Below are 20,030 nucleotides of genomic sequence, written 5' to 3' on the forward strand. Positions count from 1 at the left end.
CCCAGCGTAGCCTTTCCGAACGCCCAGTGTTCCGAGTTCTGAGGGCCTATAAAAGGCAGCGAAGGCTGTCGAATTCCATGCACCATTTCCTCTTCTCTCTCTAGTTTCTTTCTCTCTCTAAGGTTCCTAACCCCTCCCTAAGCCTAGGTAAACCCCCTAGCACCCGAAGGAAGCCCCGAGGCTCCCGGAGTCCTGAGAAAAATGGGTCTTTCGGTTTGGAAACGGTGCTCCAAGCGAAGCCCAGTTTTCGAAAAACCCGCTGTAAGTGAGCTACGCCTACGCTATTTTTAATATAGCTTCTAATTAATTATAGTAACATTATTAGGACCTTAAAATAATTATTTGGGCTATTATTATGAGTTATATAAGAGTGTTGCTTAACGCTTATATAATAGTAATAATGGCTAGACTATTAATTAGTCTCGGTAAATATTAAACTAAACCCTAGTGGTAATGATACTAGGTTTTGTCGAAGGAAATTGTTTTAAAAGTAACGAAGTGCTGTCCAAGTGCAGAGTCACCACCTAATCAAGTGAGTGCATGGTTACTTTCATCTTACACATAGATATGAAGTATTTTATATAAATTACGTGCTATGTGTGCATATTGTCTGAATACTTGTTGCCTATGCTGGATGAACGATTTTATACATGTGTTAAATTATTTAAACTGTATATGTATTTTATATCTACAAAATATGTTGGGTAAAACATGGGTAGATGAAATATGAATTGAATGTTGAGATAAGAGGTGATATAGACCATGAGATAAGGGTGAGAGGTGAACAATGAGAGAAGCTTTTTACCCAAGCGTGGCCTCGTCATCTAACAGAGTATGGATGACAACCACGAACTATTCTAGACAGTCCAGTGGAACACTAGCAGGCTCACAACCTGTAGGTGTTGTGAATGATGTGTTCACCCGGTGTACTCTAAACCCTGGCGACCATGCGGACTTGGTGCCTAAACCTTGGCGATCATGCAGACTTGGTGCCTAAACCATGGCGACTATGCGGACTTAGTGCCTAAATCCTGGCGACTATGCGGACTTAGTGCATGTTGTATAAACCCTAGCGAATATGCAGACTTAGTGCCTAAACCCTGGCGACTATGCAGACTTAGTGCATGTTGTACAAATCCTGGCGACTATGCGACTATGCGGACTTAGTGCATGTTGTATAAACCCTCTCATGAGCCCTCGATATCATATCCTCCAGCGTCTTGCAGCTAGAACGAGAAGGGCCATCTCCCTAAACTTGGCGGTGATCTCCGTCACTGTCTCAGTCGTCTGGTCGAGATCCTGGAACTCCTTAGCAAGCTGGTGCACCTCAATCACAGGTGCGAACTCGGCCCTGAACCTGGCTGAAAAATCACTCCAGGTCATCGCATCTAGAACTGCATCATCTCCAATAGCTCGTCCGACCTCCTACTACCAGTCACGTGCCCTGTCCTTCATAAGACAGGAAGCAAGTCGGACCTTGTCCCCCTCAGGACATTGGCTCGTACTGAAAGCGTTGGCGACATCAGCCAACCATCTGCTGCTAGCAATTGGGTCCCGAGCCCCATGGTAGTCTGGAGCTCCGCAAGCTCAGAACTCCCTAAAAGTCAGCGTGCATGACCCCATCATGGCCGCCACCTTAGTGCGGAATGCACTCAGTCTCTCATCCAAAAGCTCCAAGATACCCTCCTTGATCGTACCGAATATCACAGGAGTCTGGTCTAAAATACTGCATGTGACCTCAGACGATATGAACTCTCTCGTCTACTCGTCGAGCTGCTTGACTCCAGAGCTCGAGCCTGATCCCTCTCCGGCTCCCGAAGTGCCGACTGGTCTAGCGTGTAGCGTCACCATTCTGAAAATACACCATAACAAACATCAGAAGACTCATCATAACTCGAGGGATCACACACACTACAAGTTCCCTGGATTCATCTCAGCATTCCTTGATTCAAGTACGGATCATCTGCTTTCAGTAGTACGGGCCCATACTACCTTCCACATCTATCTGTACTTTCCTCAACAACTGCATTGACTCCACCAAGTCCCTTCTACTACTATTTTTGTTCTCACATTAATCTCATCCTAGGCTTGCCCTAGGGTAATCACCAACCCACTCTCCGCCATCAGCTGCATAAGAAGTCCCTGCTATCTCCCCTAACTAGCTCGCGAATACCATTACATATCACTAAGACTAGATAATTCTTCGAATGAGAGGTCCTACCCTACAACGGTTAGACTCAAATGAGAGCTACGAAATAGAGTTAAACCTAACCTTATGAAATTATTTAGTCCTGGTAATATGTAACTTAACATATTTGTTTACTAGTTAGTTAAAGATAACCAGAACTCCTAAAAGCACAAAGCAAGAAGCATTCGAGCATTGAGTAAACATAATCAAGCATATCCTACTCAGGCCATCATATCACTAACTAATCTGTACTAGCATGCAGTTTATAAAGCTGATACACATAATACAGGCACATAAGGCATCCTTCCTAGATCCTTAGCCCTAACCTAGCATGCAGTTCTCATACACATATAACATGCATACAAGGCATCATTCCTAGATCCTTATCCCTAATCTATCATGATGTTCTCATAATCATATCATAACATAAACTTGTATGGGTAATTTGGGAGTACTTACTTGAGCTCGGCTAATTGCATACACCACACCCTTTTTCTCTTTTCAAAATCCTTTTTACTTTTAATATTTTCTTTTTATAAAAATGATTTTCCTTTAAAAAAATTTATACCAAGTCCTTAGTTTGAGTTCAGACACACCCGAGAGTGTGCCCAAATCCCTCAAACCAAGGCTCTGATACCAACTTGAAACATCCCAAAAATACGATCCAAAAATTTCGTTTTAATTTATAAATAAAACTATAGTGATCGAAATCATCTCATAAAAACATAAGTGGAAATATTTCAAAACATCATATCAATCTCTGTATCAAAATCATATATCCAAATATCAGAGTAAATCATCCCAGGCTAAACACTGTGGTGTGTGTGATGCAGTCATCCCGAGCTCTTTCCCTTACTAGTGGAAGTACCTAAAACCAACACTGAAAACTGTAAGAACGAAGCTTAGTGAGTCTCCCCAAACTACCACATACCATACACATAATCACATAATCGCATAATAAGCTTAGTGAGTCTCCCCAAACGAAGCTTAGTGAGGCCCCGCCCGACATCAGACGAATCTGGCATCGGGCCCCGCCAGGCATGGGACCCCGCCTGACATCAGACCGAAGACCGGCATCGGACCGAAATCCGGTATACATATATCATATCAACAAGCATATAACATAAACACATAACACCAACATATAATCATTCCTCGGGCTTGCCCCGACATCGAACCAAATCCCGGAACGTATTAACATAACATATAAGCTAAACATTCATCAGGCTTGCCCCGGCATCAGACTTAAGCCCGGAACACGTAAACAAACACATGCAAGAATCACGAAGACATCAAGCATACAAACATTCCACGGGATTTCCCCGGCAATGGACCGAAGTCCGGAAGCATAAAACCTACATCGGGCTAACCCCGGCATCGGACCGAAGTCTGGCATATGCTATCATACATAAACGGGGCGACATTGGTGCCTTAGACCCGTTCCTACTGGAGGAAAACTCACCTCAAATGTCGAGTGAAGTAACTAAACGTCTCTGCTCCTGCAACCGGCTCTACTCACTCCCTATACAAAACAACCCCTTAGATACCATTCCTTATGTCAATACCCCTTTCACGGATCAACCTTGGTCAAAGCCAATGTCCCAGTCAAAGTCAACGCTCAGTCAAACTCAAAGTCAACAATCTGAGTTGACTCAACTCGTCGAGTCATCCCCTTGACTCGCCGATTTCCCTTGCTACTCATAGTCGTGAAAACATGAGCCAACTCGTCGAGTCCCTTCGCAGACTCGTCGAGTTCTAGCTTATACAGAACCGGGATAAATCGACTCAACTCGTCGAGTCCCTTTCTGGAATCGCCGAGTTACTCATTCTGTTTGGGCCATCTTAATAGATTAAGCCCCAACTCTTCAGGTCTAAGCTTCATACTTCTCATATACACTGAAAATGTCCTTTTAAGGGTAAAGTTTCCAACTTTACTCGTTAACACCTTTACTTAATGGGTTTAGCTCAAACCCTAACTCCTTAGGACCTAGATCTTGGTCTACATGTCATCCATACTCCAAACTAAAGCCTACAAACAGAGATCTAGACCCTAAACACTACATGGACACATAAAGCATCCACCTTTCTTTACATGCATGGCCTGTTGGAGCTAAAAAGGCCAAAAAGACACCCTATGGCTTACATGGGGCTTCCATGTTTGCACCTTTATGCCATGAGAGCCCTCTATAATCTCAGATCTGAAGGTATACTCACTTGGGACGTCCATATCCCAAAGATCAAGCTTCTTGGACCAAAAACCCAATAAAATGAAACTAAGGAGATCTAAGAAACTACTAAGCAAGTTAGAGACTTGATTACCAGAAAATGATGAGGATGAAAGGAAGTCTCTGGATCTACTATCTTCTCCTTGAATCCTCAAGCTCTGCTCTTCTTCACAAGCTTCAAAACACACAAGGTTCACTAAAAAATGGCTCACAAGCTCACAAATGCATTAGAGTTTCTGAAACTAGGATTTGGGACTTGGAGGCTGGAAATGAGCCCAACAAGTGGGGATTAGGATGCTTAAATAGGGTGCAAAACCCTGAAATTAGGGTTTCATCCTGGCAGCCCTACTCGTCGATTTGAGGCTCTCAACTCGTCGAGTAGGTGACTTAAAACCCCACGTTAAATATGGTTCCTACTCGACAATTTTGGAGCTCCCAACTTGTCAAGTTACTCTATAAAAGTGAATAAAATATAACTAAATGTATACCAGGCCCGGCGTTACAGCCGCATATACTCAGAGGTGAGATAGTCACCCGGACAAGTTATCCTACTCTAGAACCACAACCAAAAAAGGAACAGGTAAGAGACCTTAGATCAAGAGTGCTCAGTCTATACTACATGATTATATACAGTCTCTAGGGGATCCCTCTACTAGCAGATAACCAAAACTAGTGGGCCGGCACTGGTGCCTTCGACCCACGGGTATAGTGAGGCGACACTCACCTTAATATGCGCGTAGATAACCATTGTAGCAAGAAAGAACCTACCAGCTTCAACTCACTTCCAATCACCTAAAGGAAGATACTTTAGTCAATACCTGATCACATGTCATAGTCACTTGCAACAGTGACCACCTCACATGAAATGACAATTAGGGTTTCACCTAAAATGACGATTAAGGTTAAGTAAAAACACTTAACCCATTAAGAAATTAATCACTTAGGGGTATGACTGATTAAGGTTTGACTTATTCATTCTCGGGTGAAATAATATGTAACACTCATTTCATGTATCTTTTTCTTTTAAGAATTTTAGGGCTTTAGACTGGAACTCAACAAGTTGGGGAGCTCCAACTTGTCGAGTAGAGATCATTGTGGGACGCGGGATTTAGGACCTACTCGATGAGTTAGAAGGCCTAACTCGACGAGTAGGCATTGTAAAGGAAAACCCTAAATTTCAGGGTTTGCACCCTATATAATATCCTTATAACTTTGAGGTTGACCTTTCATCACCCTCCAAACCCTAAGAACGTCTTTGCAAAACCCTAATCCCTATTTCCTCTCATATTGTGAGCTAGAGTGACTTTTGGAGCTTAAGAAGAACAAGATAGTGAGAAGAAGGAGTAGATCCAGCAAAAAAATCCTTCACTCATGAGCTTGACTATCTTGTGGACTATTGTAAGCATTCAAGATTCGATTTTTATCTTAGAATATGTCTAGATCTTGAGTTTACTCTTTATTTCCCATCCTTCTTGTTGATTGCATGCATGAGGTTCATAAAGCTTGCAACTTTATGAATCTCCAGGGCAAAATAGTCCCATGGTGGGCTAGATCTAGCTTTTGGTCAAGCATGGATGCCATGCATGGATTTTAGGATGTATTTTCCCTTTTTCGCCATTTTGACTTCAAGACATGCATTGGACATGCATGTCCATAAAGCCTCCATCTTTGGAACGTTTTGAGGATTAGAACCTCTTCTGGAAAGGAAGGATTCCAGATCCCTAGAGTTTGGAACCTCATGGCTAAGCTTTTAAGCTTTCCAACCCTTGTTAAGGGCTTTAGAGCATTTAGAGTGGTTCCAGATAGGGATGGCAATGGGTATGGGTATATTGAGTTTCATGTTCCCCATCCCCATACCTGAATCCCCATCCCCATACCCATACCCGAACCCATCCCCATCGGGGATTAAAAATCCATCCTCATCCCCATCCCCAATGGGGAACGGGGATCCCCAGCGGGTAATTGGGGAATTTTCCCCATTATAAGGTTTTGAAAGTTTATGAAAAAATAATTCATAGCAAAATATATTAACAAACAAAAAAAACTTATAGAAATAATATAAAGGACTTCAATCATCGAATGTATTCAAAAATGAACAATAACATTCAAGTTTACAAATTAAACTACTATTTTGCAACTAAAAAAACATAAACATAAAAAGTCATCCAAAAAGTAGTCAAACATCGCCTATCATCCAAACAATAACAATCAAGTTCACCAAATTTCAATTCCAACTTTCGCATTGAACCATCATTTATCATATATTCACCTACCAACAAAACAAAGACAAAGTATAAACAAATGTATGAAACAAAAAACTTTAATTTAATCGATTATAATCACGAAAAAATTGTTTCATTATTACCATCAAGTTTCACTATCCGTGTCGTAATCATCAAAAATAGTTGCATGATTATCCGAGGTAAATTGCACACCTTCATCTAAATAGAACAAAAAAATTAGTAAATTAAAAACAAATAGAAATAATAACAAATTGATCCCAAGCAATGTTTTTTTGTCTTTTGTTTGGAGGATTTACCTCATCTGATTGAAGTGTTTCTTCAAAGGAAGGAACATTTGGACTTGTATTATCAGGTTCAACATCAAAATTTGTAGAACCAATTGGTGTTGAAGGTTGTTCACTCCCTGAGTCAATCTTTACCATAGCGAATTACAAGTTTGATTAAGGAATTAAAAAAAACCCTATTGACTATTTGACTTAGTTTCACAATTCATTCACAGTGAGGTGAGTCGGCGACGCATTACAAGATTTTTGAATTGATTAAAAATATAACATAAATGAATTTACACTTGACAGAAGGTTGATTGAATTTACACTTGATGTAAATGAATTTTCACTTTCACAATTTAAATTACGTATAACATTTTTGAATTGATTAAAAATATAACATAAATGAATTATATATATATATATATATATATATATATATATATATATATATATATATATTTCGGGTAACCATCGGGTACGGTTTCGAGTACGGGTATGGGTACCCGATAGGTAGAACCATCCCCGTCCCCATCCCCGTTTTTTGCATTCGAGTAATACCCGTACCCGTACCCATCCCCGATCAATTCGGGGATTTACCCGACCAATTCGGGTTCGGGTACCCATCGGGTACGGGTTTTTTTGCCATCTCTAGTTCCAGAGGATAAAGTTGGATACCTTATCCTTATAGACACCTTAAGACCTTAGATCTAAGCCTAGAGTCACTGTAATCGAAGTATCAACCGAATGTGCAAACAGGGGGAAAACTCGACGAGTTGCTCTGACAACTCGACGAGTTGGATCGGGTTTTCCCATCTTCTGGATACTGGGTGAACTCGTCGAGTTAATGAGACAACTCGGCGAGTTGACTAGGGTTTGTCCTGACTTTCTGGACTCTGAAGGAACTCGACGAGTTGCTTGATGCACTCGACGAGTTGGGGTCAACATGGACTATTGACCTTGATTGTTGACTTGTACTTTGACTAGGGTTCACCAAGTTTGACTTTGAGGGTATTTATGGTATTTCGGGATTACGACAAGTTAATCACATGATGATTATAGGCAGTTGAGTTGGAGCTACGCGTTGGGACTTATCTGACCCTACCTTATCAGTTCAACATTCTGGAGAGGTGAGTTTTCTCACCATACCAATGGGTCTAAGGCACCAAGGTCGGCCCATTTTATGATATGTGGATTGTTGTTTGATTATGTGTTATGTTAGTATGACACTTGCAGGGAAGACCATGGGGCAGCCCATGACGCTTGGATGTAAGACCATGTGGGGGAGCCCATGGCTTTTCAAGTAAAGACCATGGGAGGAGCCCATGACACTTGGATGTAAGACCATGTGGGGGAGCCCATGGCACTTAGGTGTAAGACCATGTGGGGGAGCCCATGGCATCCTGGAGTAAGACCTTGGGAGGAGCCCACGGCGTCCTTATATGTTTGTATGCATGACTTATGTGGTTTATGTAGCTTTTATAGCTAATATGATTATGTGATTATGTGGATTGTGTGGGGTATGCTCTAGGGAACTCACTAAGCATTAGCTTACAGTTTGTGGATTTGTTTCAGGTACATCTGAGCCTAAGGGCAAGGGCAAGGCTTGATGACGCGGCATGCACTCTGTCTCAGGCATTTTAATGGGACTCTCTGATGATTGGAATAATATTGTTATTGTTATGAATTTGAAAACAAATGTATTTGAGATTTTATGGTTTATGGAAAAATGTTTTTGACTATTTAAAAATGAAAAAATTTCTTTTGAAAATTGGGTTGTTTCAGAGCCTTGGTTTAAGGGATTCGGACACACTCTCGGGTGTGTCAGGACTTAAACTAAGGAAATGGTAAAAAACATTGTTTTCAAAAATAAAAGTTAAAAACTTCTTAAAATGGAAAAGAGGAGAGTGCAATGCGCATGATCGGCCGAGCCAAGTAGTTCCCCAATATGTTAGCCATGTTATACTGATATTTGAGCTATGATAATCGTATGGATCTTGCTATGTGTATGCCTTTAAAATTGTATACGGTTAGGAGCTTATAGCCTTAGAATGATTGATTTTTCCTTATTTCTTGTTCCTTGTTTGGTTGTGGTCCTAGGGTAGAATCTATTATTCGAAAGTCTATTTGATCCTTTTCTGTGTATAATTTTCATGCATAAAGGCAACCTGTTATGATTGGTCTGATTTCGGGTTTGATATGGGTAGAGCAAATCTTAGGATAACCTAGGATTTGAGTGATGTTGTAGCTTGTGGGATATGTTTTTTCTGGGACAAATTAGAGTTATCAGGTAGATCCTTGGGGAAGGTACAGGTAGGTGTGGAAGGTAGTATTGGACCTGTACTACTGAAAGCATAGGACCTATACCCAAACTGATGTTAGATTTGTAAGCTCTAAGGAGAACCAATGTGGGAGGATCCCCTCTTTGGACGACTTGATCATTATGATTTATGACATTGCAGTTTAGGATGGTGGTGACACGACATGGAACTGGGGGATCAGGATCTGGATTTGGATCCGGGTCGGGCTACGGTAACGAACCCATTGATGAGAGGCTGTGCGAGCTCATTGCAGCCGAGGTTACGAGGGGCATCCTTGACGCTACCCCAGTGATTTTTGGTACGGTCAAGGAGGGTATGATGGAGATCATGGAGGAGAGGCTCATGGCATTCAAAGTCGAGATTGCTGCGGGCCAGGTCGGGGCTCGAGCTCCCTCGTTCCGGGAGTTCAAGGCGTGCGGGGCGCCGAAGTTTTTCGGGGTCAGGGACCCCATTGTTAGCCAACGCTGGGTGGAGGACATAGAGAACACCCAACGCACAAGTTCTTGCCCTGATACGGCAAAGGTGGGTTTTGCTTCATGTATGCTGAGAGATCGAGCCCGAGACTGGTGGGGAGAGGTGACTAGCCAGGTAGGGCAGCCGGTGTGGCTGAGATGACATGGGCTGAGCTTGTCAGGAGATTTGATTTGGAGTTTACACCACCTATCGAGGTGCAACAGTTAGTGAGGGAGTTTCAGGAGCTTCAGCAGACCACCAATACTGTGGCGGAGATCACTGCCAAGTTTCGGGAACGGACACTATTGATCCCGCAGTATGCTGCGGATGAGGATATGAGGAGGACAAGGTATCATTCCATGCTGAGGGATGATATCCGTGATTTTGTAAGCTTTACAGGGTGCAAGCCCCTGAACGAGATGGTGGAGAAGGCCCGTGAACGGGAGATGGAGTTGGAGTACCGCACCAAGCGGAAACCCGAGCAGGAACAGACAGCAGTAGGTCAGGCTAAAAAGCCTAAGACCTCAGATTCTTCCAGTAGGGCCCAGCAGGGTCGTGGCCGGTGTGCCAAGTGCGGTAAACCGCACAGTGGAGCTTGTCGGATAGCGGGTTCAAGATGTTATGCATGTGGCCAGTCGGGTCACTTGAGCAGGGATTGCCCTAAGAAGGGCTTGATTTGTTTTCACTGCAACCAGACCGGCCATAAGCGGGCCGACTGTCCGAGGTTGCAGGGAGGGGGAGGAGCAGTGGAGGTGCCTGCGCCTGCCACACTGAGGATCACAGATGGCTGCCCTGCTAAGTCGGATGCTCCTGTGGTGAAAAGTCACGCATTTCAATTGAACACCAAGGAGGCTTGGGCACCGCCAGACGTTGTGGCTGGTACGTATCTTATCTTCCTGCTCTATATTTATTTGCATTACTTATGTGTATATTGTGCTTATGTATAGGGACCTTTTTGGTCAATGGTATGTCGGCTCACGTTTTATTCGATTCGGGAGCTACCCGATCGTTTGTATCTCTTTCACTTAGCAATAAGTTTCGGGATGCGCCGAGGACTTTGGATTCCCCGCTTGAGGTTGAGATTGCGGACGACCGCACCGTGAGTGCTGCTAGGGTGTATCGGGACTATGTACTGAATGTGCTTAGGGAGAGGTTTCATGTTGATCTAGTCCTGATACCGTTGCGAAGGCTGAAGGTGATTGTTGGGATGGACTGGTTAGGGGCCAATGGTGCCATGATAGATTGTGAGCGCCAGTTTGTGAGGTTTCGAACCCCAAATGAGGGAGAACTGGTTATTCATGGACAGAGGGCCTCGCAGGGTCCAACCCTCTATTCAGCTGCGAGGGCTAGGAGATTTCTGCAGCAGGGTTGTACGGGATTTCTGGCATATATCTCAGATACGAGGGTTGAGACACCAATGGATTTGGGCAGTGTGCCAGTTGTACAGGAGTTTCGAGTTGTCTTTCCAGAGGAGTTACGTGGAGTACCTACGGAGAGTCAAGTGGAGTTCCACATTGATTTGGTGTCGGGTGCCGCTCTGATAGCCAAGGCACCATACCGGCTAGCTCCGTCTGAGATGCAGGAGCTATCTACACAGCTTCAGGAGCTTCTAGACCGAGGGTTTATCCGTCCGAGCAGTTCCCCATGGGGAGCTCCGATCCTGTTCGTGAAAAATAAGGACAGGTCACACATGATATGTATTGATTATCGGGAGCTGAACAAACTAATGGTGAAAAACCGTTATCCGTTACCGAGGATCGATGATTTGTTGGATCAGCTGCAGGGTGTGTCTTGGTATTCCAAGATTGATCTTCGGTCGGGGTACCATCAGATGAGGATTCGGGATGAGGATATACCGAAGACAGCTTTCAGGACTCGATATGGGCACTATGAGTTTGTGGTGATGCCATTCGGGCTCACCAATGCCCTAGCAGCGTTCATGGATCTCATGAACAGGGTGTGCAGACCGATGTTGGATCGGTCGGTGATCGTTTTTATTGATGATATCCTAGTCTATTCTAAGACCAAGGAGCAGCATGAGCAGCATCTGAGGGAGGTAGTGGAGACACTGAGAACAGAAAGGCTTTATGTCAAGTTCTCCAAGTGTGATTTCTGGTTGCGAGAGGTATAGTTTTGGGGGGACATCATCAACCAGGAGGGTATTTCGATGGATCCAGCCAAGGTTGAGGCAGTGATGCGGTGGGAAGTACCGAAGAACGCATCCGAGATTCATAGCTTCTTGGGTCTAGCGGGGTATTATCGGAGATTCATCCAGGATTTCTCCAAGATCGTTGTGCCTTTGACCCGTTTGACCAAGAAGAATGTGACATTTCGATGGGGCCCGGATCAGCAGTCGGCTTTCGAGATCTTGAGACAGAAGTTATGTGAGGCCCCGGTTTTAGTACTACCGTAGGGACTGGAGGATTTGGTAGTGTACTGTGATGCATCGATCTCAGGGTTACGCGTGGTACTGATGCAGAGGGGGCATGTGATTGCTTACACCTCGAGGCATTTGAATCCCCATGAGACGAATTACCCCACTCACGACCTGGAATTTGGGGCAGTAGTGTTTGCCCTCAAGATTTGGAGGCACTACTTGTATGGAGTATGGTACTGATCATAAGAGTTTGAAGTATTTGATGGACCAGTAGTACCTCAACATGAGATAGAGGAGGTGGTTGGATGTGCTGAAAGATTATGACTGTGAGATCTTATACCATCCAGGGAAGGCCAACATGGTGGCCGATGCTTTGAGCCGCAAGACGGCGGGTTCCCCGATTAGAAACATTTGCTTGAGGATGACGGTGATCTCTTCACTGTTAGATATGATCAATGAGGCTCAAGTGGAGGGTTTAAAGAGGGGAAATTGGAAGTTAGAGCGGATACGGGGTCAGATTCCTTTATTCGTCCGAGATGGTCGGGGTCTATTGACCCAGTGTGGCCGGGTGTGGGTTCCCGCATCTGGAGGAGTGAGGCTGAAGATATTGGAGGAGGCACACAAGTCCAAGTTCTCTATACATCCGGGGGCTACAAAAATGTATAGAGACCTGAGACTGAGCTATTGGTGGCCCTGCATGAAGCGGGAGATCGCTTGGTTCGTGGAGCGGTGCTTGACCTGCAGGAAGGTCAAGGCTGAACATCAGCAGTCGCATGTCAAGGTTCATCCGCTACCCATTCCTATGTGGAAGTGGGAGGAGATAACTATGGACTTCATCCTGAAGTTACCGAGGACAGCGAGGGGTGTGGACGTCATATGGGTTATTGTGGATAGGCTGACGAAGAGTGCCTACTTTATTCCGATCTCCGAGAGCATCTCTGCTGAGAAATTGGCGGATATTTACGTGCGAGAGGTGGTGGCTAGGCACGGGATACCAGTGTCAGTAGTCACTGACCGGGATGTCCGATTTACATCTAGATTCTGGAAGAAGTTCCACGAGGAACTGGGCACTTAGTTGTATATCAGCACAACATACCACCTCCAGACAGATGTCCAGAGGGAGAGGACGATCCAGACACTTGAGGATATGCTTCGGGCATGTGTCTTGGATTTTGGAGGGAGTTGGGATACATACCTCCCACTAGCAGAGTTTTCATATAACAATAGTTACCATGCCAGTATCGCCCGACCTCTGTTTGAGATGTTGTATGGTCGGAGATGTAGGACCCCGGTTTGTTGGGGCGTGGTTGGACACCGAGTAATGGGGAGCACCGAAGTAGTGCTCAAGACTACCGGATTGATTCAGCAGGTGCGCGACCGGCTACGAGACGCAGAGCCGTCAGAAAAGCTATGCTGACCGACGACGATCGGATCTTAAGTTCCAGATGGGGGACTTTGTGATACTAAAAGTGTCGCCATGAAAGGGAGTCATCAGGTTTTGGAAAAGAGGAAAGTTGGGGCTACGATATATTGGCTCGTTCCGGATTTCAGCCCGAGTGGGCAAGATGGCTTACCGCTTGGATCTGTCGGACAAGCTTAGCCAGATACACAACACCTTCCATGTGTCACAGCTTCGGAAGTATGTCACCGACGAGGCCGCGGTCGTTTCTCTGGACGATATTCAGGTAGACGAGAGCCTGAACTACATTGAGAGGCCCGTTGCGATTTTGGATAGGAAGACTAAGGTTCTTCGGAACAAGGAGGTGAAGTTAGTAAAAGTGCAATGGCAGCACCGAAGAGGCTCCAAATGGACATGGGAGTCGGAGGATGAAATGCGAGAGCACTATCCGGATTTGTTCGCATCAGCAGACTTCGAGGATGAAGTCTAGTTCAAGTGGGGGAGATTTGTAATGCTCATTTCAGGTATCTTTTTCTTTTCAGAATTTTAGGGCTTTAGATTGGAACTCGACAAGTTGGGGAGATCCTACTCGTCGAGCAGAGATAATTGTGGGACACGGGATTTAGGACCTACTCGACGAGTTGGAAGGCCCAACTCGACGAGTAGGCGCTGTAAAGTAAAACCCTAAATTTCAGGCTTTGCACCCTATATAATCTCCTTAAAACCTTGAGGTTGACCTTTCATCAGCCTCCAAATCCTAAGAACGTCTGTGCTAAACCTTAATCCCCATTTCCTCTCATATTGTGAGCTAGAGTGACTTTTGGAGCTTAAGAAGAAGAAGATAGTGAGAAGAAGGAGGAGATCCAGCAAACAAAGCCTTTACTCTTGAGCTTGACCATCTTGTGGACTATTATAAGCATTCAAGATTCGATTTTTATCTTAGAATATGTCTAGATCTTGAGTTTACTCTTCATTTCCCATCCTTCTTGTTGATTCCATGCATGGGGTTCATAAAGCTTGCAACTTTATGAATCTCCAGGGCAAAATGGTCCCATGGTGGGCTAGATCTAGCTTTTGGTCAAGCATGGATGCCATGCACGGATTTTAGGATGTATTTTCCCTTTTTGGCCATTTTGACTTCAAGACTTGCATTGGACATGCATGTCCATAAAGTCTCCATCTTTGGAACATTTGGAGGATTAGAACCTCTTCTGGAAAGGAGGGATTCCAGATCCCTAGAGTTTGGAACCTCATGGCTAAGCTTTTAAGTTGTCCAACCTTTGTTAAGGGCTTTAGAGCATTTAGAGTGGCTCCAGAGGATAAAGTTGGAAACTTTATCCTTCTAGACACCTTAAGACCTTAGATCTAATCCTAGAGTCCCTGTAATCGAAGTATCAACCGAATGTGAAAACAGGGGGAAAACTCGACGAGTTGCTCTGGCAACTCGATGAGTTAGATCAGGTTTTCCCGTCTTCTAGATACTAGGTGAACTCGTCGAGTTGATGAGACAACTCGGCGAGTTGACTAGGGTTTGTCCCGGCTTTCTGGACTCTGAAGGAACTCGATGAGTTGGGGTCAACATGGACTGTTGACCTTGACTGTTGACTTAGACTTTGACCAGGGTTGACCAAGTTTCACTTTGAGGGTATTTATGGTATTTCGGTATTATGACAAGTTAATCACATGATGGTTATAGGCAGTTGAGTTGGAGCTACGCGTTGGGACTTATCTGACCCTACCTTATCAGTTCAACATTCTGGAGAGGTGAGTTTTCTCACCACACCAATTGGTATAAGGCACCAAGGCCGACCCATTTTATGATATGTGGATTGTTGTTTGATTATGTGTTATGTTAGTATGACACTTGCAGGGAAGACCATGGGGGAGCCCATGGCGCTTGGATGTAAGACCATGTGGGAGAGCCCATGGCTTTTCAAGTAAAGACCATGGGAGGAGCCCATGGCACTTGGATGTAAAACCATGTGGGGGAGCCCATGGCTTTCTAGCTAAAGACCATGGCGGAGCCCATGGCACTTAGGTGTAAGACCATATGGGGGAGCCCATGACATCCTGGAGTAAGACCTTCGGAGGAGCCCACGGCGTCCTTATATGTTTGTATGCATGGCTTATGTGGTTTATGTAGCTTTTATAGCTAATATGATTATGTGATTATGTGGATTGTGTGGGGTATGCTCTATGGAACTCACTAAGCATTAGCTTATAGTTTGTGGATTTGTTTCAGGTACATCTGAGCCTAAGGGCAAGGGCAAGGCTTGATGACGCGGCATGCACTCTGTCTCAGGCATTTTAATGGGACTCTCTGATGATTGGAATAATATTGTTATTGTTATGAATTTGAAAACAAATGTATTTGAGATTTTATGGTTTATGGAAAAATGTTTTTGACTATTTAAAAATGAAAAAATTTCTTTTGAAAATTGGGTTGTTACATAATAATCCAATCAACAGCCCAAATACGTGCCCGATCATTGTCCAAATAGAGCTCCCCGATTCTAGGGTTTTTCACATAAAATGATAACTAGGGTTAGTGTTCCACACATAACCCCTTAAGGACTTAATTTATTAAGTCCAATGTTGCATTAAGTTAATTGTAGAGAATTAATAAGTATTATTTAAAGTTTAATCAGCAGCTTTAACGCGGGTCCCGACCAAAATCCCCAAAACTAGGGTTTTCTTGACATTAGGGTTTTCTAAACCCTAATTAGGGTTTCCAACCCCAAAATCGTGCCACTCGGACTAAGTTTAGATGTTTGGATAATTATATATTTAATAAATCGGGCACCACCCACTACCACCTCGGGCAGTGGTGGTCGGCGACAGCCACCCACACACGACGGCGTTTCGAGTGGTAAATTCAACAACCCAGCACACATAACAGTTTCTACATACATACACACACTAGCATCAAAAGAATAGAAAAAAATGTCCAATGCAACCACCAAAAAGGGTGGCAGACGGGAGAAGGAGGTGGCAGCCACCACCTCACGGTGGTGGTGGGTTTTCTTTGATTTTCCGACCCAAAAATGTTCATACGACATCACACATTAAAACACACACATTCACACAATATTACACACACAACCACCACACACGGTAGCTGGTGGCGGCAGAAAAAGCAACATTGTGGCAACCACCATGGTTGGCTGCCATGGTGGTTCTTCTCATTTTCCGGCCAGCCAAATACAGACCCACGTACACCTCACGACTGTAGCAGCGACATACACACACATGACATACGAGCCCCAACTATGAAATACGCACATACGAACTCAGCTACCCTCATGGTGGCATGCGGCAGTCGGAGCAATGACAGCAACACGCGACAGAAAAAAAGAGGCGGAGAAGAAAAGGTGTGTGACCTCTAACCGAGAGCAGCAGCAGCGACAACCCGAACTTTGTCTTCCGATCTCCCCGACTGACACGACGTCAGCTTGCGGTGATCGTCTTCGTCGGCCGCGGAAGTTGCAGCGGTGGTTGGCTTCGGTGGTTCACGTCGGTGTCAGGGAGGTGGCGGCTGGAGAGGTGGAGGAACAAGGGTGGCGGATGAAAACGTTTTCTAGGGTTAGGGCAAATATGAGAAGAGGGGAAGGGTGGGGTGACGGGTTTAAGTCCCCGTCCCCAAAAATCAAACTTCTAACCAATTTTACACTTCCGGCCCCTCCCCCTCTTTTATTTTCAATTTAAATCCACTACTTACCAAACAGCCCTTGATTCATGAATTTCTTTGCATTTCAAGTCCAAAAGTTACCAAACTGCCCCCAGCTTCTAGAATTCTTTACAGTTCAACTCCTCGCACTAACACCCTGATAATTTACTACGGCTTCAGGGTTTATTATTTATTTATTTATTTATTTAATTTTTAAACGGAATGTTACACTAGGTTTTTTTTCTGACAAAAAATCTTAAATCGTAGAGATTTTTCAACACCGTGATTGTGGATATGGGATCGTCGGAGAAGCTTATTATAGGTGGTTGCTGGAGGTATTGGGTGGTCGTTGGCGGAGGTATTGAGGTCCCAGGCATGATATAAGGACCGCTCTATTTTCTAGAATTATAATTAATAAAAATGATAAGATAAATTATAAACCTGAAAAATAAATGAAAAAAAGAAAAAGAAAAGGGCAAGATAGTAATTTTATGTCTACGAGGGACCTAATGTGCACATTTTAACCAAACGAGTGACGGTCCGAGTTAATTTTTGAAATAAGGACTAAACGTGTGTTTTAGCACATGGACGAATGACGATTGGTATAATTTACCCTAAAATAAATATATGGAATGGTCGAAATTTTAAACTACGGATAATGACTTAAAAAAATGTAATATAGTTTTTAATTTGTACACATTTGATCATTAAGTTTTTTTCGTCCATATTTTTCATTCAACTTGTTTAACTGTACATATTCAGTTTTTATGACCGGCTACTCCAGGTAAGCCGGAAAAATGACTTAATAGGGTAATATATTTCTCATTTTGTACACATTTAGACCTTAATATTTTTTTTTGCACATTTAGTCATTAATATTTTTTGATGCAAAATAAGTCTTTGTTGTTTTTGTACACATTTAGTACTTATGAACGATTTCTTTAGGTTTTTATCACGGCATTCTACATGGGATAATCATTAATGAGATGTCTAAGCTTGTTCATGCTTATGGCCACCGCGGTCTTGATTGCTTGGTGCTTAGGTCTTGTGTTCTGAACGTAGTAACTTCTTCATACGATCCCGAATTTTAACGATTTTTATATCTACACATTTGTATTCGAGTCTACTATAATCTTCGTTTAAATTACTCCCGTTAAAAAGAAATATATTTTTACTTACAACCTTTATATACACGCGTTCTTTATACAAAAAACGTTCATACATATATTCATAAATAACACATGTATATAAAGATCGTAAGTAAAAATATATTACTTTTTAACGGGAGTAATCTAAACGAAAATTTGCAGTAGACTCAAATACGAATGTGTGGGTATAAAGATCGTTAACATCCGAGATCGTATGAAGAAGTTACGACGTTCAGAACACAATACCGAAGCACCAAACAATCAAGGTCGCGGTGACCATAAGCATGAACAACCCCGAATATCTCGTTAATGATTGTCACGTTTAGGATGTCGTGAAAAAATCCTAAAGAAACCGTTCATAAGTATTGAATGTGTACAAAAACAATAAAGACTTAATTTGCAACAAAAAAAATATTAAGGACTAAATATGCAAAAAAATATTAAGGATTAAATGTGTACAAAGTGAGAAATATATTACCCTATTAAGTTATTTTTTACGGCTTATCTGGAGTAGCCGGTTATAAGAATTGAATGTGTACAATTAAACAAATTGAAGGATAAATATAGATAAAAAAATCTCAGTGACTAAATATATATAAATCAAAAGGTATATTACTCTTTTAAGTTATCCTCCCTTTAAACTAAAACAAAATTTGGAGGGTAAAAAATGAATAAAAAAGTAACTACGGGTTAAGAAGTAAAATTAAGGTCGTGTTTGAGAATCGTTTGACCGAGTCGAGTCAGACCTTTTTGGCTGACTCGGTCAGCTATAAGTGTTTGATAATCAACTTTTGTGCATCTGACTCGCAAAGGAATATCTTAATGAGAAAGAAGTGAAAAATAGGCTGACTGAGAAAGGTTCCAATAGTACCATTCCCTAACGTGTCTCTTCCAACGCCTCATTTCTTCATCCTCTTTCAGCAGCTCCTTTCTTCTCCCCAACCAGAAAACATCGTCGACCTCATTCTTCCTCTTCCAACCACCGATCGAAGCACCTTCCTCATCTCATCAGGTACGCTTGAATGTTCCGATTTTTGGGAAAGTTCCGATTTTTCCGTTGAGAGGGATAAAAGTTCTAATTATTTTGTTCCTGAATGTTCCGATTTATGCTCTTGATTTTTCAAAATCTGAATGGGAAAGTTCCAATTTTGGTTGTTTCTTCTTGAATGTTCTTTTGCTCTTGAATGTTTGTTTTGCTGTTGAGAGAAATAAAAGTTTCGATTTTTCAAGTGATTTTGCTGTTGTTGGTTATTTCATACCTTTATTTTTGGAGATTATGAATTCCATGGCGTTGTATTTTTTATCAATAAATTTTTGAAGTTGGTGAATTTGGATGTTATCAATGTTTTTTGGTCAATAACGAAGATGTAATGGGTTCTATTGATCACCTGATTGAAGCCTTGAAGTTCTAATCTTGAAATACAAAAGTCAAATAAAAAGTCAAAATTGACATGGCGAATTGGATTATGTGATTATGAAATCAATTCATGTGCTTTGTATTGTATATGGTAAATGAGGAAGTGATATTTAGTCCTATGCGCTTTGATTATTCCTTATAAATTTCAATAAAAAAAACTATTGCTTTATTATTGATTTCAATATGCAGGTACAGGTTCACATTTAATTGATTTATTATACATGTATTTCTTTTATCTATAATCATCTTAATGTATTATTTATTGAAATACATTATGCATACCATGTGTTTGATTGATTGCTCAATGAAAACCAACTGTATGTCTA

The sequence above is a fragment of the Lactuca virosa genome, chromosome 7, assembly GCF_052849685.1.
Source record: "Lactuca virosa cultivar CGN04683 chromosome 7, Lactuca_virosa_CGN04683_v6, whole genome shotgun sequence".
NCBI classification, from domain to species: Eukaryota; Viridiplantae; Streptophyta; class Magnoliopsida; order Asterales; family Asteraceae; genus Lactuca; species Lactuca virosa.